Source organism: Hyaena hyaena, unplaced genomic scaffold (assembly GCF_003009895.1).
Source record: "Hyaena hyaena isolate Hyena2069 unplaced genomic scaffold, ASM300989v1 scaffold_1326, whole genome shotgun sequence".
In the NCBI taxonomy this organism is placed as follows: domain Eukaryota; kingdom Metazoa; phylum Chordata; class Mammalia; order Carnivora; family Hyaenidae; genus Hyaena; species Hyaena hyaena.
In genome coordinates this window covers 130472-157287 of record NW_024081969.1, presented here as the reverse complement: position 1 = coordinate 157287, position 26816 = coordinate 130472, and the positions used below count along the sequence as shown (strand labels likewise).

General features: G+C 45.5%; 2 long non-coding RNA genes across 5 annotated transcripts in view; one reads left to right on the top strand and one right to left on the bottom strand.

The window, feature by feature from the left end:
* The window catches only part of LOC120225138, a 239938-nt gene that overhangs the window by 116181 nt on the left and 96941 nt on the right, over positions 1-26816 (bottom strand). Inside the window, exon 1 of one of the 3 annotated variants that reach the window (XR_005526745.1) lies at positions 18940-19156. The exons of 1 other annotated variant lie outside the window; for it this stretch is intronic. This is a non-coding gene — a long non-coding RNA (uncharacterized LOC120225138). Of the gene's footprint in view, positions 1-12297; positions 12469-18939; positions 19157-26816 lie in introns of those variants that run through there. One more of the 3 variants, XR_005526744.1, reaches the window with a different exon arrangement.
* Positions 18971-24673, top strand: LOC120225139. 2 transcript variants are annotated; one of them, XR_005526746.1, is made up of 3 exons: positions 18971-19032; positions 19398-19991; positions 24285-24673. It is a non-coding gene; the product is annotated as an uncharacterized LOC120225139 (long non-coding RNA). The 2 variants fall into 2 exon arrangements; XR_005526747.1 differs by lacking the exon at positions 24285-24673 and adding an exon at positions 21043-21374.

Sequence of the window (26816 nt, the reverse complement as noted above, 5' to 3'; positions counted from 1 at the left end):
AATAATGCACGTATTGGTTTTCACTGGGAGTCTAATTTCATTGCTTAAATATAATAAAAATATCAACATTACCTGGGTTATAAAACAACAAACATACTTCATATGCGCACATACCCACTCATATATGTATATATGCAAATACCAAAATGTTCAAACATTAGCTGCCCTATTCTAAAATATTCATAAGTATTTATCTTAAGCTTTCCCTGAAACAGTAAAAACAACATAACTTAGAAAATAAAATTAGGGGCGCCTGGGTGGCTTAGTCGGTTGAGCGTCCGACTTTCGCTTAGGTCATGATCTCGCGGTTCGTGGGTTCGAGCCCCACGTCGGGCTCTGTGCTGACTGCCAGCTCAGAGCCTGGAGCCTGTTTCAGAGTCTGTGACTCCCTCTCTCTCTGACCCTCCCCTGCTCACGCTGTCTCTCTCTCTCTCTCTCCTAGAAATAAAAACATTTTAAAAAAAAGAATACAATTGAAAGACCATGACTGTACCAAAATACCCACTTGTTGATTAACACAAAGAAACAACTAGGTGGGTGACAATACTGTTTCTTCTGGTAAGCATTAGTCTATTCCTACTGTCTAATTATGTTCCTCATTCCATCTTTGACAGCGGAAAACCAGTAACAGTTTAAGGCAAGGACCCCACCAGAGCAGGGCCCCCAGAAGAACAGAGGGGATCAGCCAGTAGGGGTCACATAATCCACCAGGAAGGGTCTGAGGATTCAATGGGGACCAGGTATCATAAAAGGAGGTTTACTCCAAAATGACAGATTAGCCAAATCTAACAGAAGAGCTAAGTGCACAGACCCAGCCCATCTCCTAGCAAAACCTCCAAACAGTCATCCCACCTGGAATGAAAGGCTTTAAAGGAACACACATGTTTAGTAATAATAACCAACCAGGTCAGCATGTCATAAGAGATACAAAATCCCAGAACTTTAAAACAAACAAACAGAAAAATAAAACTCTATTCCTGGAAATAAAATCCAATCTCCAAAAATCTACCATGAAACAGCGGGGCATTCAGGTCAACTGACACAAACGATGATCACTTTGATCACTTGATTTTGTAGAGGGAACCACGTGGCTGGAAAGCGGTGGCTGTGCCTCAACTGTCCTACTCAGTGGAAGGGGCCCTCACACACCCAGACCCAACGCCCCAACATCGGCTGCGGCGGCTCGGCAGTGCCTTCCTTCGGGGCCTGGAAAGGGTGTGAACATGGAAAAGGTTGTAGGGGCATAAATTCCAAAACTATAGTAAGTTAGAAACCTAGACTACATAGCAGAAGGGTGTTTGTAAAATGTTTAATTCAAGGCATGATATTCTACAGTAAATTAAAATATAAGGGTTTTTAACGGTTTTATATTCGCCGTGGTTTTGTTGTCTGTGTTCATCAGCACGTTCAGTTGGGAGGGCGGAGAATGAACTTAAATGTTAATAAACAGCCAGACACTTTTTAAATTGGCGTTTAAATGTTGAGAACTTTTCTGTTAAACCCATAGTGCAGTAATGAACTATGCATATAATCTCCAAATACGTCAGGAAAGGTGGACTATTCAAAGCTAAAATAAAAAATATTTAATAAATGCACAAAATTAGATGAGCATTAAAGAAAATAAAAACTGAGCAAACAGTCCTCTCTCAAAACTCCCTGAAAAATAAAGAACCCCTGAAGAGGTGGTGACGCTTCTTCCTGCGAGAGCAGAACCGGCTACATGCTGTGAGCACATCCGTGCCGGGAACACGCGTTCAGGATGAAGCAACCGTGCAAGGGCTTGGAAATACGCTGATGTGCTGAAAAATATTTTTTTAAAGATAAAAAAGCAAGTGATTGACAATGCAAAACATGAGCCTTGACAAACCTGACAACTTCCTCAGAAAACAATCAAAAATAGTCTAAAATAGTTTAAAATTTTACATTTTTTTAAAAACTTTTTTTAATGTTTACTTATTTTTGAGTGAGACACAGAGCATGAGCAGGGGAGGGGCGGAGAGAGAGAGAGAGAGAGAGACCCAAAATCCGAAGCAGGCTCCAGGCTCTGAGCTGTCAGCACAGAGCCTGACGTGGGGCTCGAACTCATGAACCGTGAGATCATGACCTGAGCTGAAGTCGGACGCTTAACCCACTGGGCCACCCAGGCGTCCCTAAACTGTAACACATTTTGCAGAATCCCAGGACGAAGTAACATGGCTTTGGGGAAGGCAGAATTCTTAGAATAACCCTAAAAACAGAATCCATACAAGAGAAAAATGATAAACTGCACATGATTGAAATAAAAACATTCTGTTATCCAAAAGACACTGTTCAGGAAAAAAAAAAAAAAAAGAATAAAAGAGTAAAAGAAATTCGTACCTGAGAACAGATTTGCAAATCACAGGTCTGAGAAAAGACATCTACCCAGAATACATACGGAAATCACAAAATGAAACATTAACATACAAACAGCCCAACTGTTGAAGCGGGTGAAATATTCGAAGGCACCTCATCAGAGAATTAAGAGATGGAAAGTAAACATGTGGAAAGGGGCACGATGTCGTTGGTCACTGGGGAGGTTTGGTCAGACGCTGAGAAAAGCCACGAGAAACACACACAACCCCATGGACTACGCATCAGCCCGTGAGCGCTGGGCCAGGACCCGGGCCCCAGGCGCCCGCGCTCTGCTCAGGAGGCCGACGTGCGCGGTGGGGGGCCGGCCTACGTGAGCAGCGCAGGGCCGCTTTCACAGAGCCTGCACGTGACCTTCCCGGCAGCTTCATTCATAGCTGCTGGAAGCTGGAAACAGCTCAGTGTCGTCCACACGGAACTGATCGGGACACGAGTGCATCGCCGCGATGGAACGCTACGCAGCCACTGTTCCTACGTGGACGGCGGGTGCCACGGCCGCGTGGCCGAGCCCCGGGGCCTTAGTGAACGACGCAAGATCAGCAGGGAGCGTACTGTGGCCACGTGGCATTCCGGGGAAAGCACACACACAGGACAGAAAAGAGGAGGCCAGCAGGTGCGTGACGCGAGGGACAGAATCCTCGAAGGGAAGGGAACTGCACCGCGACATCTGAGAGGAAGTTTCTGCCCCTTCAATGTTCATACGAGTAGTAAAAGCCCCAAAAACAAACAGGCGAGGTGCCCACCCTCAAACACTACAAAGAAAGTACAAGGCAGAAGAGAAAGTAACAGAAATCAAATAGGGAAAAAAGGGCGCAACGGGGGTGATCCAGCAGCAAAAGCCTGGTTGGGTGAGAATTGTGGCCAGAGTTACAGAGAATAAAAGAAAGCGTATACAAACTATACCTCTTTTCAAAAATACATCACAGCTCAATTAAGCTGTTATTAGAATTGTTTTTAATTTTAATTATTAAAAATAAAAGGCACTAAGAGCCAGAATTAATGAAAAGAACATAACTGAAAGCAACACAAAGATCAAACAGATCATGAGACACTGAAATTCTGTTAGCAAATTTAAAAACTAACATGATACGGATAAGTTTAGATATACAAAATTTCCCAGAAGTGTGTCAGGGAGAAACAGAAAACCTGAATATTCCTAAAATCATTACGGTTATGGAGTCTGGTTTTAAACCTACCCACAAGGAAAACTCTAGGTCCACGTGGTTTCACTGAAAACTTTTACCAAATATCTAAGATAAAAAAATTCCAAATGCACAGAAACTATTCCAAAGTCAATAAAAATCATCAACTTACACCTCATTTTATGAGGATGGCATAAATGTAACAGCACATCCCAGCAAGGAACATAGAAGAAGCCAATGACAAGCTGGCGTCACGCATGGGCCCTGATAAAAAATACTCCTAAACGAAATAAAAGCCAAATGTGAAAAGGTCAAGAAAACTGGTACAAATTAAGCCATATCCAAAAAACGCACATCTGAGATTAGAAAATACAGGAACATCCACCCGAGTAACAGACTAAAGGAGAAACATGGCAGGGCTGACCCATGAGTGACACAGGGGCGGGCTGTGCGATCTGCCCACGTGTGGGGCTTCCGAGAACTAAGGTACGTTCTGTACACGTATTTTCTCTATTCTATGCTTTTCTTAATATCTTTTCTCGGGGCGCCTGGGTGGCTCAGTGGGTTAAGCGTCCAACTTCAGCTCTGGTCATGATCTGTTTGTGAGTTCAAGCCCCGCGTCGGGCTCTGTGCTGACAGCTCAGAGCCTGGAGCTGCTTCAGACTCTGTGTCTCCCTCTCTCTCCGACCCTCCCCTGCTCATGCTGTCTCTCTCTCTCAGAAATAAATAAAAAACATTAAAAAAAATTTTTTAAATATATTTTTTCTCTAGGTTACTTTAAGAATACAGTGCATGAGGGGTGCCTGGGTGGCTGAGTCAGTTAGGCACCCATCTGTGAGGTCATGATCTCACAGTTCAGGAGTTCGAGCCCCGCATCGGGCTCTGTGCTGACAGCTCAGAGCCTGGAGCCTGTTTCAGATTCTGTGTCTCCCTCTTTCTGCCCCTCCCCTGCTTGTGCTCTGTCTCGTTCTCTCAAAATAAACAAACATTTTAAAAAAGTTTTTTTAAAGAATACAGTATGTGATACACATAAAACACAAAACACATGTTAATCAGCTGTGTTATCGGTAGGACGTCCCATCAGCAGCTCATTATCAGCAGTTAGGTTCTGGAGGAGTCAGAAGTTCCACGTGGAGTCCTGACTGCACGGAGCTGGCACCCCAGCACCCACGCTCTTCAAGGGTCGCTTGGACCTCAATCCCAACAGACGAATAAAATCCATTTGTAAAAACTAACATCCATTCAGGATTTTCTAAAGTACTTAGCAAATTAGGAACAGAGCAGAACTCTCAAAACAGTATCTTACAATGATGAGAAACCACACAAATGTGCCCATGGACACAACTTCTTTTCACTAAAATAAGAAAAATGATGAAAAAAATAGATTCCAGGTGGTTAACATCAGGTAAGAAGGGAAACTGGGCAGAACTTCAGAAGGTAACACGACAGAACACGTGGCTGTTCTGTGTGTGTGGCACGGATGCACCCACTGTGCCCCTCGCCCCGGAGCTGAACTCTGGGGACTCCACCCGCTACCACATTCCCTCTCCTTCCAGCAATGTGTCCGGCTGACCAAGATCAAATGCAGGGAGACAGTGGGGCTGGGGACTCACGACCGTGTGGCCTCCCTAAGGACAGTGAGTTGGCAATGTCTAGGCTCCAAACAAATTCTGAATTGTTCAAAATGGTACCAACCACCACGACGGCTCCATATGACTCCTTTCTGATGCCTGCACCTCTCTTCCCCTAGCAGGGCCAGCAGTGGTTTCCTGGAAGCCTGCCCCATGGCTCCCTTCTCCGGACCCCTCAGTCACCCACAGAGGGCGCCATCCGTCTCCTGGGCAACATTACAGGCATAACCACCCACCATGAGAATGAGACCAGCAGATGGACTTGAGCAAACAGGAATCTCTGCTCATTAAAATAAACTACAGAGAATGTAGAATGACACACCCAAACTGGGAAAATAAATTTGTATCACATGTAAGCAAAACAAGGTTTGAGTCCAAAGTATTAAGAATTCCTTTTTGTTTTCTAAGTTTGTTTGTTTATTTTGAGGGAGAGAGGGAGACAGAGAGTGAGAGTGTGAGTGAGCAGGGGACAGGCAGAGAGAAAGAGGGAGACAGAAAGAATCCCAAGCACGCTCCAGGATCTGAGCTGTCAGCACAGAGCCTGACATGGGGCTTGGGCTTGAACTCACGAACCATGAGATCACGACCTGAGCCAAAACCAAGAGTCAGATACTTAACCAACTGAGCCACCCAGGTGCCCCCAAAGTATTAAGAATTCCTAAAAAAAAATCAGCAGTATAAAGAGAACCAAAAAGAGAAATAGACAAAAAATTTTTCAATAAGCACTTACCTCAACAGGAAATACATAGGGTCAACAAACAAAAAATATCCAATCCCATCAGAAATCAGAAAAACAAAAGTTAAATGAGAGATCACTCCACAGCCAAAAGATTGGCAAAAATACTTCAATCTGACCATGTCAAGTGCTGCCAAGGACTGAGGCAGCCAGCGCCTGCCACAGGGTCAGCCGGACTGTGCAAACAAGTGAGCGTCAGCTCATGATCCTGCAAACGGTCCTCCGCGGGACGGGGCCACAGGCGCTCACACTCAGGGACACAGGCCAGCACCGGCAGAGTCCCCGCTGGAGTAAGAGACCGGGAGACCGTGCGCTGTCCACGCGGAGGAGGAGGGAGACGTACATCGGGCGATACTCAAGCACTCGCGCCGCTGGAATCCCGAACAATCGGAGCTCGGCGGAACTACGAGAGGAAGGCAGGGAGGAAGAGACGACCATCCCCTAAGAAACTTCATATACTTACAAAACTAAGCAATATTTCCTCTGGGGAATAGGAATATTGTTAGTGAAATTATTTTTCAAGTTTCTGTTTCCTTTTTCAGGCAAAAGGTTACCTCTATGAGGCTCAAAGAACCAAGCTCCTGAGAGAACTTCAAATGAAACCATAAAGCCCCAATTTTCCCTTAAACTGGGCTTTCGTCATATTGTTATTTTTCATAAATAATTTTACGTGAAAAAGGATGTAATTGCCACTGCAAAAAACATCTTAACCAAAAGCCTGATGTCAGTCCCTACATGAGAGCCCAACGCCAATAAGAGGGGAAAACAGGTTTCCACTATTCTGATCTCTTTTATGATTTATCACTAGCAGGAAACATTACTAACATCTGAACAGGTGATGCTGCAAATTCTGCCTCTATTCAAAGCACAAATCTAACCGGCTTCCCGCTGGGAGATGGCTGAGCTGAGGCAAACTGGACTTGACCACGGAAGGAGAAACGGGGGTGGAGAGGGGTGGGCGCAGGGCACCGGCTACTCCAGCGGTTCTGAAAAATGCCCACGGCTAATGGCTGCGTTCTGGCCCATGTGGGGATGGTCCCCTTGTGAGGTGAGCGTTTCACATGTGCAAGATCAGGGCCTCAGGGCCAGGTCCTCAGTGGGGGCGGACTGTAGGAAGCCGGGCAAGCCTGTTGACGACGATGGGGGTTATTACTGGACATTGAAAGATCAGGACCAGAGAGGTCAGGTTTCCAGTAATGCCCAGGATGCTCCTGCCTCACGCCTGACTTTGAACTGTTCTGCCAGCCACTCATGAGAGTCAGTCAACCTCATGTACAATCAACTGACCAAGAACTGAGCTCTGTCATTAAAGAAGAAAAAACAAAAACAAAACAAAACAAAAAACTTGTTCTGATGCAGATTCATATACATAGAAGTAGGACTGCACTTTGTTTTGTTCAAAGTTTTACAAAGTTTTGTGGGGTTTTTGGTTTTTGTGGTTTTTTGGTTTTTACTATTTTGGAAAATCATTTCATGTTGGACAAAACGTTAACATGGTATCAGAGTTGCCAAAACAGCTATGTATATAGTGATTCTCCAAACAAACAGAGCTCCCCCTATGCGGCCCTTCCCTTTGAATGTCAACTATAAATGTGTCATTAACACTTCCTTGAATGGAAAACAAATGTAATCATTTTCAGCATACACAAGCACCTGCTGTTTTCATCAAGTCATTGACTGTGGTCATACCGAAGCAGGTGCTTATTAAAATGCGTATTGTTTTATTATTATAAAGTGCTTTCCTTTGTTTCATCTTTATACTAGAAGTGGGCATTGCATTAGTATTTAATCACTCGTAAAGGAAAGTTGCACTAGCCACAAATTTCTTTCCAGCATCACTAAAAGAATGCAGCGAAATATTTATTTACCGACAAAAGGGCAAGCACTGAATTCCTAAGGTTTGAGACTACCCTCCATCTAGTGTGGCCACTCTGCTCCTCTCTAACAGCCAGACCTGCCTGGATTATTAATTGTCACCAGCATGTTTACAAACACATCTTACATATATTCTTAACAGGTTGCATACACAAAAAGTATCTTATTATTCAGCCGGGTTAGTAGAAACATGACTGACAGAGTCAGGAGACGTGTATGGAGAGAGGGAAGCCAGCACAGGCATGACCCGACCCAAGAATGCAAGGCACTCGCTGCTGTCTCTCTGGGCCATTTCTGGGCGCTGAGACCGCACCAGAGCCGTCGTGAGCGCTAAGATTTCCCTCCAGGACCAGGAGCAGATGTTCTGCTGCTTGAGCTAAAACTGGGGGTTCCCCAAGCTCTGCCCCCCGGTGAAGCTGACCGCACTGTGTACGCAGCAGTTACACACGCTTCAGTGTAAGTAGTGAAGTCTGCCCTCAGATGCAGGAGTGCCCCGCCTGCTGAGAGCGTCTGTGACACCTGAAGGACAACTTCATTAGCTTCTGAGAAAGTAAAAGCGAATGCCAGACCCAACAGTGAGATTCAAGGTGAGCTGCTCAACCTTCATGGTTAATTCCCCACCCCACAAAACTGGGAAAACGTTACGTAATCACACGTGTAGTGTGTCTACCACAGCATCGTACAGAACATGAAGCCACAGGACCACAGGGCTCCCCTGCTACTGAAAACAGTGCTTCTAATGTGAAAGCAGGTCTTCCCAGAGTACATTCACACATCACGCATCAGATCAACTCTAGAAGAAGAGCAAATACAAATGAAGAAAGAAAAAAAAAGGTTAGAGGACAAACTAGAAGGTCATCTTAGGGCCCTAGGGCACAAAAAACTCACTAAATAGCATAAAAAATAATGCTGGCTTACCAAAAATGATGATTTAATTATATCAAAATTGCAAATAACTTAATAAAATATATTACCTAGAAAGTGAAGGGGCACCTGGGTGGCTCAGTCGGTTAAGCATCCGACTTCGGCTCAGGTCATGATCTCATGGTTCCTGGGTTCAACTCCCGCGTTGGGCTCTGTGCTGACAGCTCAGAGCCTGGAGCCTGTTTCGGTTTCTGTGTCTCCCTCTCTCTCTGACCCTCCCCTCCTCATGCTGTCTCTATCTCTCACTCTCAAAAATAAAACATTAAAAAAAAAGAAAGTGAAAATCACAATGGTAAAAAAAAAAAATGGAATCAAGATGAATTTACAGAATATATAAACTATTATGACATAATTTTTCTAAAAATCTAAAGAACACAACTCATTAGAAAAATGGGTAGAACATTTGAATAAGCATCTTGAAAATGAGTCAAACAGCCAAAAGACATATATAAAGGTGCTAAACTTCATTAGTCATCAAAGAATCCAAATTAAAACTACAATAAAATACCATCCTAAACTCCCAGGATGCCTGAAATGAAAAGCACAGAAAATACAGAGTAGGCTAAAATATGGAGAGGCAGAAACTACCAAATCGTGCTGAAAGAAGTATAACTGGTAAAACCACTTCAGAAAACTAGAAATTTCTATTCAATCTGAACACAGGGAAACCTAGGAACTGTCCCATTCCAGGAATATGCCAGAGAAATGCAAATGTATGTTCACCATAGGACAATCAAAACAACGCTCAAAGCAGCGCTACCCGTAACAGGTGAAAGCTGCAGGCCAGCCAATGTCCACCAACAAGAGAATGAAGGCCTGAGCAGTGAGAGAGTCACACTGTAGAATACTGTAAACAGTCTAGAATTAATACAACATAGATAAATGTTAAGTGGAAAAAGGGAAATAAAACAGAAATTATTCTAGATTTATCATAGGAATGAAAGCTTGCTTCAATATCCAGAATTAAAATAGTGTAACACACAATATGAAGAAAATAAAGGACCAAAAACCATATGATCATCTCAATGGATATCTGACAAAATTCAAAATTCTTCATGTTAAAAACACTGAACTAGAGATAGAAGCTATTTCCCTCACAACCTGATAAACGGCAGTTATGAAAAACACACAGCGAATTCAAAAGACTGACTGCTTTCTCTCTCAGATCAAGAACTAGTTAAGTATGTCTGTTCTTACCACTTCTATTCAACCAAGACAATTAAGTAAGAAAAAGAAATAACAAATATCCAAATTGGAAAGGAAGAAGTAAAACTGTCTCTGCCAGTACGTGATATAATTTCTACATAAAGAAAATCCTAAGAAATCAATTTTTTAAAAACATTAGGATGGGGCGCCTGGGTGGCTCACTCAGTCGATTAAGCCTCTGACCTCAGCTCAGGTCATGATCTCACGGTTTGTGAGTTTGAACCCCTATGTCGGGCTCTGTGCTGGCAGCTCAGAGCTTGGAGCCTACTTCAGATTCTGTGTCTCCCTCTCTCTGCCCCTTTCCTGCTCATGCTCTGTCTCAAAAATAAATAAACAATTTTTAAAAATGTAGAATGAGTTCAATAACGTTACAGGATATAAGATAAATCAGCAAAAATCAATTGTATTTCTATATACTTGTAACAAACAAAGGAAAATAAAATCAAGAAAACTATAAGAGTGTCTAAAAGAATGGGACACTTTGGAATAAAGTTAATAAAAGCAGTGCAAAACCTAAACTCTGAAAACTCTAAGACACTGTTGAAAGAAACAAGAATATAAATCAATAGAAAGGCATCTCGTGCTCACAGACCAGAAGACCTAATATTTATAATATGGAAACTGATCTACATTTTAAACGGCATCAGTGTCAAAATCTCAGAAAACTTCTTTGCCAAAACTGGTAAACTGATCTTACAATTCATATGGAATTCCACATGACTTTGAATAGCCAAACAATCCTGAGATTGCACGAAGCTGAAAGACTCAAATATTTAATTTTAAAATTTACTACAAAGTCCTGGGGCTCCTGGGTGGCTTAGTCAGTTAAGCGTCCGACTTTCGCTTAGGTCATGATCTCACAGTTCATGGGTTCGAGCCCCGCGTCGGGCTCTGTGCTGACTGCCAGCTCAGAGCCTGGAGCCTGTTTCAGAGTCTGACTCCCTCTCTCTCTGACCCTCCCCTGCTCGCACTATCTCTCTCTCTCTCTCCTAGAAATAAGTAAAACATTTAAAAAAAAAAAAAAAAGAAAAATTTATAAAAAAAATAAAAATAAAAATAAATAAAATTTACTACAAAGTCCTATGAAGTACTCAAAACAGTGTGAAGCTGCCCTAACAGGAACTTATAGATCAACAGAATGAAGCTGGGGACCCAGAAATGAAGCCATATATTCAGGGTCAACTGATTTTCAACAAAGGTTCTAAGACAATTCAATGAGGAAAAATAGTCTTTTCAAAAAATAAGGACAAATGGATCTCCACATGTCAAAGAATAAGATTATCTTTGTACAACATACAAAAATTAACTCAAAATGGATCTAAGACCTAAAGGCAAAAGTAAAAAAATATAAAACTCCTACAAGAAAACACAGTACAAATCTTCATGGCCTTGACCAGGCAATGTTTTCTTAAATGTGAAGCCAAAAGCACAAGCACTGAAAGAAGAAAAGCGACTAACTGGACAGCATCAAAATGAGAACTTCCGTGCTTCAAAAGTGAGGCACATCAACAAAGTGAAAAGATACCCACAGAACAAGGTGAAAATTTGCAAATCATGAATCTGATAAGGAACTTGTTTCCAAAACCTATAAAGGACTCCTTCACCTCAAACAGAAATAAATAACGTAGTTTAAAAACGGGCAAAGGATGTAAATTATTTCACCAAAGAAGGATGTAAATATTTCACCAAACAAGATATAAAATGTCCACGAAGCACATGGAAAGATGCCCAACCTCATTAGCCATCCGAAAACCGCAGATGTGGGGCTCCTGGGGGCTCAGTCAGTGAAGCATCCGACTTTGGCTCAGGTCATGATCTCATGGTTCGTGGGTTTGAGCCCCGTGTGGGCTCTGTGCTGACAGCTCAGAGCCTGGAGCTGCTTCAGATTCTGTGTCTCCCTCTCTCTCTGCTTCTCCCCTGCTCTCTCTCTCTCTCAAAAATAACATTAAAAATTTTTTTAAAGGAAAAAAACACACAGATGGGAACAACAAGGACGTTAAGTGTGACGAGGATGTGGGAACTCTCAACACCCAATCGCAGGAATATAAAATGGTGCTGCCCCTTTGCGAACCAGTCTGGAAGCCCCTCTGTGTGCTGAGTTCCCACATGATGCAGCAAATCCACGTTTAGACGTATACCCAAGAGAGTAGACAAGTATGTCCACACAAAAACTACACAGATGTCGATAGGATTACTCAGAATAGCCAAAAAGTGTATACAAGCCTAAAGCTTACTGACTCGTGACTGGATAATGAAATGTGGACAGTCGTACAAATGAACACCATCCTGTCATGGAAAAGAAAGGAAACACGTGGCCCCACATGGATCAACCTCGACAACACTGTGCTGAGTAGAGGAAGGCAGACACAAAGACCATGTCTCCTAGAATTACCTTCATAGCAAACGTCCAGAAGGCGCGTCCCTGGGCAGGAAGACGGGATGGGCCGGCTAAGGGTGTGCCATTTCTTCTCTGGGTGATGGAAGTGTTCTGAGATTGGCTGTGGTGACGTGCCACGTGTCCATGAAAACACTAAAAGCCAGTGATCTCTGTGAACTTTAAAGACGTTCATTATGTGCTATGCAAAGGAGACCTGAGCCGAGTTGCTGATGAAAGAACACACACTGTGTGATTCCATGTAGTCAAGGTCACACATAAACAATACTCTTGTATGTTGTTGGAAGTCAGCCCAGGGGTGGGCGTCGGTGGAAGAGGAAGAATATGACGTCAGCACTGAGGAAGGGGCTTGACAGAGGCTTGTGCGCTCTGGGAATATTTCATTCACTGATTCAGTTGCTGATCAGAAAGGCTCATTCCCTTCATGAAAACTCAGTGAGCTATAAACTTAAGAATGTACAAGTTTCTGAGGATAGGCTATATTCCAATTAAAGGAAAAGTCAGCAGACTTAGACAAGAGCCAGCCCCGTCACTTCTACTGAGTTCCTCTTCCTGACCTTCGGACACACCTCCTAATTCACTGATCTCTGGGGACAAGCTGAAGACATGTGAGCATCCAAGCTGCATCACAAAGTGACAAAATACTTTAAATAAATGAGAAATATTAAAGAGTGCTCAGCATCACATACTATGTAAACTGTCAAACCCTCTTTAAAATCATTTGCATCTGACATACCAAAATGTATTACCAAAGTTTTAAAATATTTCCCCTACTAAGTAATCCATTAAAGTAGGTCTAAAACAATCCAGGTAAACAGAAATGTTTAAATATATCTTTAAAATAAAGTTACAGACATTGAAAGCACTTATTTGTTTTTAAAAGAGCACGTATGAAAGACATAGATACTATATAACAAGGATATAAGGGACGGGAAGTATCACAAGGTGCTGGGTTTTAAAGCTTCTATCTGTTGGATCACCTGGGTGGCTCAGTCGGTTAAGCGCCCAACTTCGGCTCAGGTCATGATCTCAAGTTTGTGGGTTCTAGCCCCACGTCGGGCTCTGTGCTGACAGCTCAGAGCCTGGAGCCTGTTTCAGATTCTGTGTCTCCCTTTCTCTCTGCCCCTCCCCCGCTCATGCTCTGTCTCTCTGTCTCAAAAATAAACTAAAAAAATTTAAAAAAAAATAAAGCTTCTATATGAAAATGTATTAATATCCTGTTACAAATAGACGTGTGGGAAATACAGCAACATAGTTTTCACCTAGCCCTAAATCCTCTTAAGTCAGCAAACACAGGCACTCCTGAATACCATTTGCAAGGAAACTACATGAGGAGGCAGCTTCCCGAAGCCCAAAACTCAAATAGGTAAAAGCACCAATGTGAGGGGAGTCACGTGGCAACAGGGACACAGGGACAGGAAGCCAAGCAAGTGGGTGCTCCGTGCACAGGTGGGGGGCCAGCCCGGGAAAACAGGGGTGCTCCCTGCAGACGTGGGGGCCAGCCCAGGCACAGGGGCGCTCCCTGCAGACGTGGGGGCCAGCCCGGGCACAGGGGCGCTCCCTGCAGACGTGGGGGCCAGCCCGGGCACAGGGGCGCTCCCTGCAGACGTGGGGGCCAGCCCGGGCACATGGGTGCTCCCTGCAGACATGGGGCCAGCCGGAACACACAGCCACTTCAACAGAAGGGATCCACCCAACCCCCAACAGCCAGGGAGCAGAAGGTTCTCAGCACACAGCCCCTGCCCTGCAGAGACAGGTCGGCAGAGGGCCCCACAATCAAAACTGAGCAGGATGGGGACACTGAGGCTACGGGAAGAGAAGGTAAAGATAAAACTGGGGAATGGAAACAGAGCCAAGAAACCTCACCTCTCACGCTGTCGTATTTTTAACTCCACATGCAAACAACAGCGGGGAGAGCTCCTGGGGTGAGAAAAGCCTCCCTCAGAACGTTCAGCAAAAGCCAGGTGACATAAAAATGAGCAGTGGAAAAGCATCAAGGTCAGGTACGACAACGTTATAAGAAACAAAGGAGCAATATCTCAATAAAACTGAAAAATTAATTTTTAAAAAAGGAATAGAATGACACCCCACATATTAACAGCACCAGAAACAGAGGCCCACAAAGTAATTCAAACCCACCACCCACTACCCTCAACACATTATAACAAACGAAGAAAGTGATGTGAGACTTAAAAGAACAAGTAAATCAAATCTGGAAGAACTTAGGAACAAGGAGACAGAAATACATGATACTGCATTTCAGAAAACCAAGAATCCAGAAATAAGAATACATAAACACAATAAATGATGCATTGATAGAGGCAGGGGAAAAAAAGAAACTTTAAAACAAAAAGGGAGTTCCAAATATTAAGGCAGGCAAAGAAAATGCAAAAAGAAAAAAAAAAAGGATGATGGAAGTCTGCAAAAATGAAAATTAAAGCCGTGGAACAGACATAATTCATGAAAAGTTTACTGAATTTAACAAAGAAACAGGTTTGGCTACATATTGAAAGCAGCAGAGAAACCGGCTCAGAATAGCTAATGCCATGCTACATAATTCCATCACTGGCACTGAGAAAATTAAAGTCCTCTGGCATCTGGACAGACAGATAAGAGACTTGGAAAGGAAAGGAGATTCCGGCCAGCAGCTTCCACAACAGCGCCACCAGTGGAGGCAAGTGGAATAACACCGTATCACCTGCAGGGAAACTGAACAGAAACCCAGTTTTATCTTCAGCAAAACTGCTCTCCGGGTATAAAGGACTCAGGAAAACTGGTATCGACATGGACTAGCTAGAGGATTGCTCTTTCCATGAGCTTCTTCTGAAGAAACTGCAGGAAATCATGCCAGAGACAGTGAGGTGAAGATGGGCAGTGAGAAGTAGCACGATGATGTGGAGAACAAAGACGGAATGAGGGTCGACAGGAAGAAGATGGTATTTAATGGGCAGATGTGCCGACAATACTCATCATCTAACATGGAGAAAAGTGAAACCTTCTGAAAAAGACCTTCAATGGTTTTCGACACTCATGAGGGTGGTGGCATTCACCCTATTGTTTAAATATTCCTGTACGTACAGTGTGGGATAGGGTAGGTGCCTAATTAGAGGTTATTCTAACCCTTGTTATCTCCTGTGCTCTTGGAACTCAGGACTTGCAGCATGGAAGAAAACAGATACAAGGGCAATATAGAAGAGGCATAGTAAAAAATCCCAGAGTCCTGAATTTGAATTTTTTAAAATATTTTTAAAGTTTTTTATTTATTTCTGAGAAAGGGAGAGAGAGACAGCATGAACAGGGGAGGGTCAGAGAGAGAGGGAGATACAGAATCCGAAACAGGCTCCAGGCTCTGAGCTGTCAGCACAGAGCCTGACGCGGGGCTCAAACCCACGAACCGTGAGCCGAAGTCGAACGCTTAACCAAGTGAGCCACCCAGGCGCACCCTGAATTTGAATTTTAATGGACACTATAAACATCTATCAAAGACTACAGAGTTAGGCATTTACCCAAATATAAGAACACCAATTCAAAGGGTATGTGCACCCCAATGTTCACAGCAGCACTATCAACAACAGCCAAACTATGGAGAATCCAAATGTCCCTCGACTGGTGGATGGATAAAGACGATGTGGTAGATATCCACAATGTAATAGTGCGCAGCAATGAAAAAGATGAAATCTTGCCATTTACAAGGACATGGATGGATCCAGAGAGTATAATGCTAAGAAGCATTTGTCAAAGAAGGACAAATACCATATGATTTCACTCATATGTGGAATTTAACAAAACAAATGAGCAAACAGAAAACAGAGAGAGAGGCAAATCAAGAAACAGACTCTTAACTACAGAACACATAGATGGTCACCAGAGGGGAGGGAGGTAGATGGGGGAACGGGGGGAATAGGCGATGGGGATTTTCAGGAGTGCCCTTGTGATGAGCACTACCTGTGGTATGGAAGGGCTGAGTTGCTATATCGTACACCTGAAACTAATATTACACTGTTAACTAACTAGAATTTAAATAAAAACCTAAAGACAGACAGAAAGACTCTAGAGTCATGTCAAAGGTCTCTCCGCCCAACCTGAGGAGGTCCCGCCCACGCCAAAGAGAGTGGTGTCCAAACATCACTAAATCACCACGACTGAAACACATCACATGTACTTAATCCATGACTTTATAACATGTTTTAATGCAAGTTAGTTAACAGAGTAGTCTTGTTTTCAGAGGTAGAACCCAGTGATTCATCATTACATCTGAAACCCAGTGCCCATCCCCACAAGTGCCTCCTCAATGCGCATCCATCACCCCGTTAGCCTGTGCATGGGATCCAGACTGCACAACAGCATCTGGGTTGAAGAGCCCCAGAAGAGAAGTGTAAGAGAGACACAGAGACATCTCAGGTGAGAAAAGGTCAGGACTCAACTACAGAGACCAGGACACGGGTGGACAGAGGCACCTGAGGCATCCCTCAGAGGCAGACTTGAGGGATGTGGGAGAGAAGTTTACAAGTCAGGACCGTGGTCACTGTGGGCAGAAGGTGTGTCAGGGAACAAGGAACACAGTGCAGTCCGGAACATCCTAGTAATTGTCCCCTTACGGTAATTCTTCACACCGCATCTCTGCATGTTTATCTTCTGTAGCTTTCATCTGTCTCTGTCATTCTGTTCACAACAGGGTTCCGACAACTTCCTGATCTTTAGGCCATCAATGAACCTCAAAGCTTCAGTAACATAAAGCCACACAGACTTCCTATCGCAGCATCAAGGAGGACGGAGTCTGCATAAGGTCAGTAAAGGGAATGGGAGCTTTCCTACTGAACACAGTGCTGTGTACATCACAGCCGACCATTTCTCAGCCGCCGACATGACAATGAACCCAGCTGATGCCCGGTCTAACAGCAGCACCAGCCAGCGGCCCGCTCCTGCTCGAGAAACGCAGCGGCCGTGATCACGGCCCCTCCAGTGAGCGGCCTCCATCTCCATCATGCAAACATGACCCCTGCTTCCTCTTCATTAGTGTCTTGTGCTGTTCTTGCAGGCCTCAAGTGGCCCCTCGGTGCTCGCCCAACTGTGACAGCTAAATACAACGGGTCAAGGGATATATTCTTTTTCTTTTACTTTAAGCTTATCAAACACTGTATATTACAGATTAAATGAAATTCGTAAAGATCTCTATTTTATTCGTGTGCAGTGGAGTCCACAACTTTTTTATTCAAGTTCACTTATTTGAGAGTGAGAGAAAGCAAGACACACACACACACACACACAGAGCGCGCAAGAGAAGGGAAGGGGCAGAGAGGGGAGAAAGAAAGAGAGAGGGAGAGAAAGAATCCCAAACAGGTTCTGAGCTGTCAGCACAGACAGAGCCCAATGCAGGCCTTAAGCCTACGAATCACAAGACCATGACCTGAGCGGAGATCAAGAGGTGGACACTCAACCAACTGAGCCACCCAGATGACCCGTGCTCTAGAATTTTCAAGGAGGCATCAAACACTCGGATGCCAGGACCCCACCCCAGGATGGGTGAACCGGAATCTGTGAGTTATCCTGCCCTCCACATGGGACTCTTGAACACGGTGAGGACTGAGGATCACCAACACAGAAAGGGGAAAACTTCTGGGCCACTTTCCTTTTAAAAAAACAACTACTATAAAATAATAACCATAATTAACAGCAGATTTTAGCTGGACTTCAGGGCACCTAAACTTCAGTTGGGGGGAGACACAGGCAAGAGGTGCAGGAGAAGGGCAGGGAGATGTGACCATGAGTGTAGCCTGGACTCTACCGAGTGTACATGGGATCCCTGCAGAGGCCCGGATGCGGCTGGCTCTTTCCCTCACCCGCCACGACGCCATCTCACCATGAGGGAAACTCTCGCAACACATGCTCCACACACACACACACACACACACTGAATGTCCACAGTGCGTCCGGCTCCGGCCCCGGACACGGCCCAACCTCAAGCCAACCAAGCAGACAAAACTCGTCACATGCCTGCTCTTAGGGGAAATGACGATAAACACGCAGCATGCATTTTGCAAGAAGGACTCTCAGAGATGCAAGTGTTTAAATATTACATTCTCCAGTGTTTTCACTGAGTTTCAGTTTATAGTCGTGGTCGAAACTGGTGTTTAATAAATTCAGTGAGAAGACTGATGGCGTGCCGGGCACCAGGGAGAGTGCCGCAGGTAACACACAATGGGGTCCGCCCTCTCGTTCTGCGGGGAGCGGGGCTCCAGGGGAGCGACAGGGCGACCCCCGCACAGGCCAAGGGCGGGCGTCGGCCTCCGAAGCAGCAGCCGGGCCCGCGGCGCTCACCGGCACCGCAGGCGCCCCGCTCTCCCCGCGCCGGCGGCAGCGTGCTCACCTCACGGCCGGAGCACGCGGCCGACGGGGCCGGGCCGCCCGGAGCTCACACGCGCGCGTGCGCCAGCGGGCTACCGCCCCCCCCCCCTACGCACTGCTGACGAACCTCCCCGCGCGAGGCCCGGACACGCAGCCCGAGTGGCCGCGCCTGCGTCTGCCGTCAGCACCGCGCTCCCGGCGGGGCGTTAATCAAAGTATATTCAGGGCGAAGGCCGGATTCAAAGTCTCTGGAGAAACACCACCCGCCGCCTACACTCCAGCAAACCCATTTACCAGTTTAAACACCAATCTACGGTGACCGACCAAAGGCCAGACCCCTCACAAGTGGAAACTTCACAAGTGTTGTCGTCCGCAGCGACATGGCAGGTCACAAGGGGCACCTCGGGAGGCCGAAGCTTTCGCGGTGGGTGCAGGGCCCAGGGCCAGGGCCACCCCACCGGGGAGCGGGCGAGGCCGCGGCCGGCCGTCTGCTCGCGGCTGGGGGTCCAGGCCGTGGGCCCCCCTCAGGCGTGGCACGCACTCCGCCGTGGCCGCGAGTGGCGGCGTCACCACGGGGCCGGGCGGCTGCGCGGGCTCCATTTCCCCCCGTCGGTGGCTGTGGGGCGGCTGGGTCTAAATTTAAGACCAGAGAAAAAAGCTCCTGAGAACAACACAGCTGTTGTGCTGCCGTCTGTTCTGCTGTTACAGATGGTTCTTTAAATCTAGGTGTTTATTTTCTTATGTAAGTAAAGGCGCGTCGTCCCGCCAGGGGCAGAGTCGTCCGAGGGAGGACACGCGTCCCGACGTCAGCGAAGGAGGCGTGCGGCTATACGGTGACGCAGGAAACGCGGAAACACGGCGTCAGCGCTGCGCAGCCGAGTCCGGGGCATCCGGGGCGGCGTCGGGTCCCGGGCCGGTAGGTGCGAGCCGCGGTCACACACGTGCTGGTACTTCACCGCCCTCCGGGCCTCTGAGACCGGCCCCGCGGCCCCGCACGGGGCAGGGGTCCTGAGCGCAGGCTCGCGCACGGCACACCCGGAGCACTTCCAGCCACCGCACCACGGGACGCCCGGGGAGGGGCCTCCGGGGCACTTCCGGCCACCGCACCACGGGACGCCCGGGGAGGGGCCTCGGCTCCCTCAGCGCTGAGGCCAGAGAGCGCCCTCCCGCCCGCGCACTCGGCTCCGCGTCACTTGTGCGACAGACGCAGGGCGGGGGTTGCGTGGTGGCCGGGCGACGGCGTGGCCAGGGTCCTGTAACATCACCTGGACTTCTCATCAACTTCTCCAGAACGTGTCTGCAGAAAGACATCTCAAACCCCAGACACTGCTTACTAGACTCGAGAAGTAAGTGATGTTCGAGTACAAAACACTAAGGATTTAAAGAAAAACTGAAATACAATAGTAGCTAATATTTTAAATATTCTATGTCATATGATCACTCACTTGTGGTGCAAAGTTCGTCGTATGCTTTCGGCCCTGATTAGAGATCTCACGCCTGTCCTCATGACGCACATGCACGTGCACACACACGTACACACACACACCTGCTGACACAGACACTTGCACGGACACACACCTGCTCCAATACATACACAGATACACTCCTGTTCACACTAATGTGCACACACAGATACATACCTGCTCACACAAATAGACACCCAGATGCACAGCTGTTCACACAAATCTACACACACAAATACACACCTGCTCATACAAATAGACACATACACACCTGTTCACACAAATAGATACACATCTGCTCACACACAAACATCAACACACACCTGTTCACACAAACATGTACATTCATAAACACAGATACACACGTAACACTGAATGTGACAGCTTTGCTGAGTTAATGAAGTCTCAATCTTTAAGTTCTTTAAATATTTTTCTTAGAGAGAGAGCGCGTGCGTGCGCAAGAGAAGGGAAGAGGCAGAGAGGGGGAGAAAAAGAATCCCAACCAGGTTTCATGCTAAGCATGGAGCCTGATGTGGGGCTCGATCCTGTAATCCTGGGATCATGACCTGAGCCGAAATCAAGAGTCGGAAACTCAACTGAGTCACCCAGGCGTACCCAGTTCTTTAAATATCTTTGGAGAAATAAAGTAGAGCACATTTGGGAAGAAACTACAAATAAAACCATCAGGATGATAGCATTCTAACCCACACAGGCGGAAGAACTCAGGCAACAAGGATATGACCCCAAAGCTGTATTTCTAAAAAGCTCTTCTTTCTTTACAGCGGTTTGGTAGAGGAGGACGGATCTTTTTTTAAGGCAAAAAGATCCAACTCTTCTAAAGAGATACAAGCTAAAATGCAGATAAGCGGCAGGTAGCAAGGAAATTTACAACTGTTTTTTTTTTCAACTAAAAATAGTTTGTTCGTTCCAACAGCAATGTCCTGAATACCATGTTCGTGGCGCTAGAAAACAAGAAAAGCATTCCTTAGCCTGCTTCCGTCCAGAACCACTCACAGACTTCCTAAAACGAGACTGGCTTGTTCATCCCGTCTGTCTTTTTGTTCCTCTGCTCATCCATGCTTGAAGCGCCCCACATGCGCCCGTGGCTCTGTCTGCAAACCCAAGTGGCAGGCACCAGCCCGGAAGTTTCCCGCAGTGCCTACCGTGTCCCTGTCCTGACTCCCCAGCCTGCGCTCCTGCACTCAATGCAAGACTGCTATCTTTGAGGGGCCAGTGACAGGGTGGCTCAATATAACTGCTTCCTGAGATGGGTCTCCGTGTGCTCACCAGCCCGGACTGATTCAGGGCAAGTAATTCACACTGCAGTTCTCTTTAACATTAACATTTTAATGTTCATCAAGAACAGTAATGACTTCCATCCTTCAGTTATTTCATTCTTAATCAGGGCAACACCTTAATTATGTCCATATATGTCACAGAAAAAGGTAAGCCCACCACACTGATAAAAAATTAGAAATCCAGATCCTACTGAGGAATCCTCAGCCTCAATAAACAATATTTTCTACTATAAAAATGGTAAGGAGGCGTCTGGGGGGCTCAGTCGGTTGAGTGTCCCACTTCAGTTCAGGTCATGATCTCATGGTTCATGAGTTCGAGCCATGCGTCGGGCTCTGTGTTGACAGCTCAGAGCCTGGAGCCTGCTTCGGATTCTGTGTCTAACTCTCTCTCTGCCCCTCTACAATTAAACTCTTTTTGAGAGACAGAGAGAGAAAGCATGAGTTGGGGACTCGAAGACAATAAATTTGTTGTTTAAGCCAACAAGTTCGTGGTATTCTGTTACAGAAGAAGACCTGAATTCTCTCCGGATAAGGGCAATAAAATGCTTACTCTAGCACTATGCCTTCCCAAAAGTCTAGGAGTAAATTACTCATATACCCATATCACCGCTGCGTGACACTGTCAGGTGTCTGTGCTGATTACACATGTACCGTTAGGGAAAACAATACACAAAGAAGTATTTGCACATGGACCTGTCTAATCCCTATCCTGTCTGCTGTAACCACAGGGCGGCTTTGAATATGCTTGTTGGGTCTGTAACTGGGTCCATCAACCGGAAAGTCAGGCAAACACATTCACGTGCGACACTGGAGTGTGCAGACGCCCTGCAGACATCACTCATTACAGGAACTGGCTTCAGGGGGAAAGAAAAGCCCATCTGCAATAGACTGTCCAGGCTGGTCCCTACATCCAATATGATCACACAGTGTTGTCACAGTTGGGATTTTCCTGAAAGCCAAGCGCCACCTTTCCACGATCACTGGAGACTTCAGCTAAGGCACACGTCCCCACACAAGTACACGATTCTGAAATCACCAGGCACTTTGCAATAAATAAAGAGCTTTACCGTAAATGTTTACCCACAGAAGTCAAGGGAAAGGGGACAGTGATAGAGGAGTCCACCTCACTTAGCATTTTCCCCAAATAAAAAGATAATCCTCATTTCTCAGGAAATAATACTTCAGTGTCTGGTTAGCCAATCAGTGCAAAAGGACAGCCTTCACTTTATACGTAAACCAAAATAAATCCAGAAGAATTAAAAAACGTAAAAGCAAATAAAATGTTAAAGTGAAATATGGCTAAATGTTTATGCAAATTTTAGCAAAGAAAGGCTTTTTAAGTGTTCCCCAAAGACGGAAATCATGAGGGAATACATTCATGACATGACTGTATGACAATATGCTTCTTCCATATGAAAAAAATCATGCAGTTGAAGGTGAAATGTCAATGTGAGAAACAAAAAATATATTTGGGGGGCACCTGGGTGGTTCAGTTGGTTGAGCCCCAATGTCAGCTCAAGTCACAATCTCATGATTCATGAGTTTGAGCCCCGCGTCGAATTTCAGACCCACTCAGATCCACTTCAGATCCTCTGTCCCTCTGTTTGCCCCTCCTCTGCTCATGTGCACATACACGCTCTCTGTCTCTCTCTCAAAATTAAATTAAAAAAAAGTTTAAAAAAATATTTGGATCATAAATACATGAAAACAGCTAATACCTTACAGTTTAGATTTCAAAATGGTAAAATAAACATGCTAATAATACTGGTATGAGGGAAAGACCCCACGCCATGCTATTTACATACCAACCCAAAGGTAAAGTAGGAAAAAAATACACTCAACAGAACCGCTAGCCTAAGTAAACAAACTGCCAAATACAGATCACCTGCCAAGCCCGTAATTATACAGAAAATGTAAAAAGCAAACGTCGTTGAGTGTGTGGTGTTGGGAGAAAACGTACAGGTGCTTTTTGTGAATACCACATTTGAAAGGTATAGTGAAAGTTTTTAAATTTTCCTATCTTTTGAAACCTTTTAAATTCACAAATTTATTCTAAGAGAATAATTAGCTGAGTAGAGGTAATTCGTACAGGCACTATTTATATCCCCAGAGACTGGACACGGCTGCCAGCCTGGGAGATTCCCATATCACGGAACGCTTCGTCACTATTAAAATATTTTTAAATATTGTCATAGATAAGGAGAGTTGCCAATAATATACTGTATTAATTTGCTAAAACATTTGTCATTGGTACAATCATTTTATTAAAACAAAATGTGGCTATATGCATATAAGAACATGGGAAAATATGAAAAGTAAACATGTCAACAATGACCATCTCTGAATTTTTATTCATGCCAAGTTTTCCATGGTAATATATACTGCTTGCATGGTTTTTAAAAAGGAAGAGACAGGGGCACCTGGGGAGCTCAGTTGGTTGAGTGTCCAACTCTTGATTTTAGCTCAGATCATGATCCCAGGGCCTTGGGATCAATCCCCATGTTGGGCTCCAGGCTGAGTGTGAAGCCTGCCTGAGATTCTCTTCCTCGGCCCCTCTCCTGTTCATGTGTGCACATGCTCTCTCTCTCAAACATACAACATAAAAATAATAAATAATACATAAATAAAAAGGAAGAGACACAGAGCTTAAAACAATTTACAATTACAATGTTCACAATTTCTACAGGCAAATCTCTGAATTAGCTAGATAGAAGGTACTTCCACAAACAACTTATATAATACAAACATACTTACTGAACTAAAAAGGTTAAACCATTTATTTATAAAAGTGCTAGATACTCTTCAACCACGTGTGAAATCCTGGCAGGTATACGTGGTCTGACCGTGAGAACTGAGGACCCAATCCCCTCACTTACAGGACTGGAAGTGAGACACGCCTAGGAGCCAAGTCTGCCCCAGACAAGGAAGAGTCATGGACGAATCTGAACTAGAACCTGGGCTTCCCACCGCCAAGCAAACAGTGGTCACCTGTCCACACCCCACCTCCATTCACCCCTACATCAGAAACTGGATTCTCCATCAACCAGACAGGGGATACGAGTACCTTCCTGGCTTTCTTGCTAATGAGGAGGAAGGAAAGAAAGCACCAGTAGGTTTAATTCAGTAAACAGTTAAACCAAACTGAATCCATGTGTAATTAAAAAAAAACAACGGGTTTGCCAAAGTTAACCAAAACCCTAACTAAAAACCGGTGACTCTACCCAAAGAAAATGAATAATGCTTTAACAGAGGGCTGTTTCGTGAAGCATGAATGTACTGTATACACACATTTAGGACCATAAGTGGTAGTATTTTCTTTCTCTTCCTATAAATCTTTGTCTCGGAGCAACATAGATCTATTCATAGTTACCTTGAGGAGAGTGAGTTTTCTTTTGCAAAATAAACTAGATTTCTACATTCAGAATTACTGTGGCTTGATTCAGAAGCAATGCTAAGAACCCTTTCTATGATTTCCCTTACTTTAAATGAGACAAACATCAAACTACAGCCTGTTCTTATCCTTGCATGAGCACAACAGAAATGTAAATACTGTTCCAAATCCTGCATGAGGGTTGAATAATTACCAATGTCAGGGTTACGCGTGAGATTACACGGAGCCATTATATCCATGAGAACATAAGCGTGTGAATATTTCCAGTAGGTTGTTTCAAAAACATTTTATTGTTACTCCAAAAAGTCCAAATGCGCATTTTAAATATAATGTATGTACATGAATTTGTATGCAAGCCAATCAAAGTCCTTAGGGTTCCTGAGCAAAACCCTCCTACTGAAGACAAGCGGTTTTGCACAAGATTACATTACTCCTTTTCTTTGTTATTCAGCCTCCTAAGGACACCTAAGTAGGATAGGTTAGGTCACAAAAGTAAAGCAAGGTTCCTGAACTCTATCTCTTATGACGTTTGGACCCGATCACTCCTCGTGGTGGGGGCTGTCCTGAGCACCGAGGGAGGATTAGAGCATCGTGCCCTTGACCAGCCAGATGCAGGCGGCGCCCACCCCCCGTTGTGAACACCAGAAATCTCTCTGGACACTGCCAATGGCCATGGGAGCAAAACCACTCCACTTGAGAATGAGCAACATAAAGGAGACAGAAGGCCTCCCCGAGGGATTTGGAGCAGCCTCTGGGAGGGGACACAGGTCTCTCCACTGGCAGAACAGAGCAGCTGAGAAAGACGAGACGCAGGTGGGGAGATGGGGTCTCTGTTTGCCTCCCTCTCCTGCAAATCCATATAATGGCTGGTGGTGGGGGAAAAGGGAATAAATCCCAAACACAGCTGGAAAACAAGAACATTCCGCCCACACAGAAAAATCATTAAGGAACTTCTGAGAACGCAGATGGAAGCTGTGTGGCCGAGCGGAACCCAAGCCCAGGGGGTGGACAGTGGGCAGTTCGTCTAGGCCGGGGCCGGGCCAGGCCGCAGAAGGGTGGGGAGGAAGGGCTTCTGACAGCACATCCCGCAAAATCCAAGGCACTATATTCTTTCCCAGTGATTCACCGCCTCTCAGGAATGTTTACAGAAACACAAACCTCTTCGGCACCCAACAAGATATCATTCTCAGGGAATTCATAACACTAAATGTCTATCAGGCAGGGAGGAGTCTCAAATCATTCACTGCAGTGTCGATCTTTAAAAAAAAAAAACAGGGATCAAAGCAAAGTAAGTAGAAGAAAGGAAATGATCAAGACCAGAAGAGTTATAAGAGAAACAGAAAATATAAAAATAATACTAAAAATCAGTGACACAAAATCTGGCTGATTAAGATCATTAAAACTGACAAACCTGACTGGTGAGAACAGAAGCAGAGAACAGTCAAGTTCACAGTGTCCTGAACGAGAGCAACAGCCCCCTCCCAGGTACTCAGACACAGAGCAAGATGAGGGAAGGTGATGAACTACCTGACTCCGGCAAACCTCAGGGGCTTCGCTGGTGGCGGGGGGCGGGGGGACCCTCAAGGCCACTCGGCAATGTCTGGAGACACTTCTGTCTCCACGGCTGGAGGGAGGGTGGGGCTGGAGGTCTGGGATGCCGAGCGTCCCGCACACGGCAGGCCCACCCCAACCACGACAATCCCCTGGTTCGGAACGCAGGCCAACCCCTCAGACACCGTCGCCGCACCTGCACAGGCTCCCAAGGTCAGGGCTCTGCCCTCTGAAGCAGAACCTACAGAGACGACCTCATCCAGTAACCAGCTGTCTCGGCTGAAGGCACGTGAGCCGCACAGCCAGGGTGGGGGCTGGTCTGATGGCATAGGTGGCGGCGGCAGAGGGGAGTCACAGGGAGGTAGGAGCCCTGGCAGCTCCCTCACCTCTGCAATCCCCATTTGGGATAAAGTCTACTGTTGTCACCTCACATGGGAGAACCACACCCATCAGTCAAGAACAGGGTGG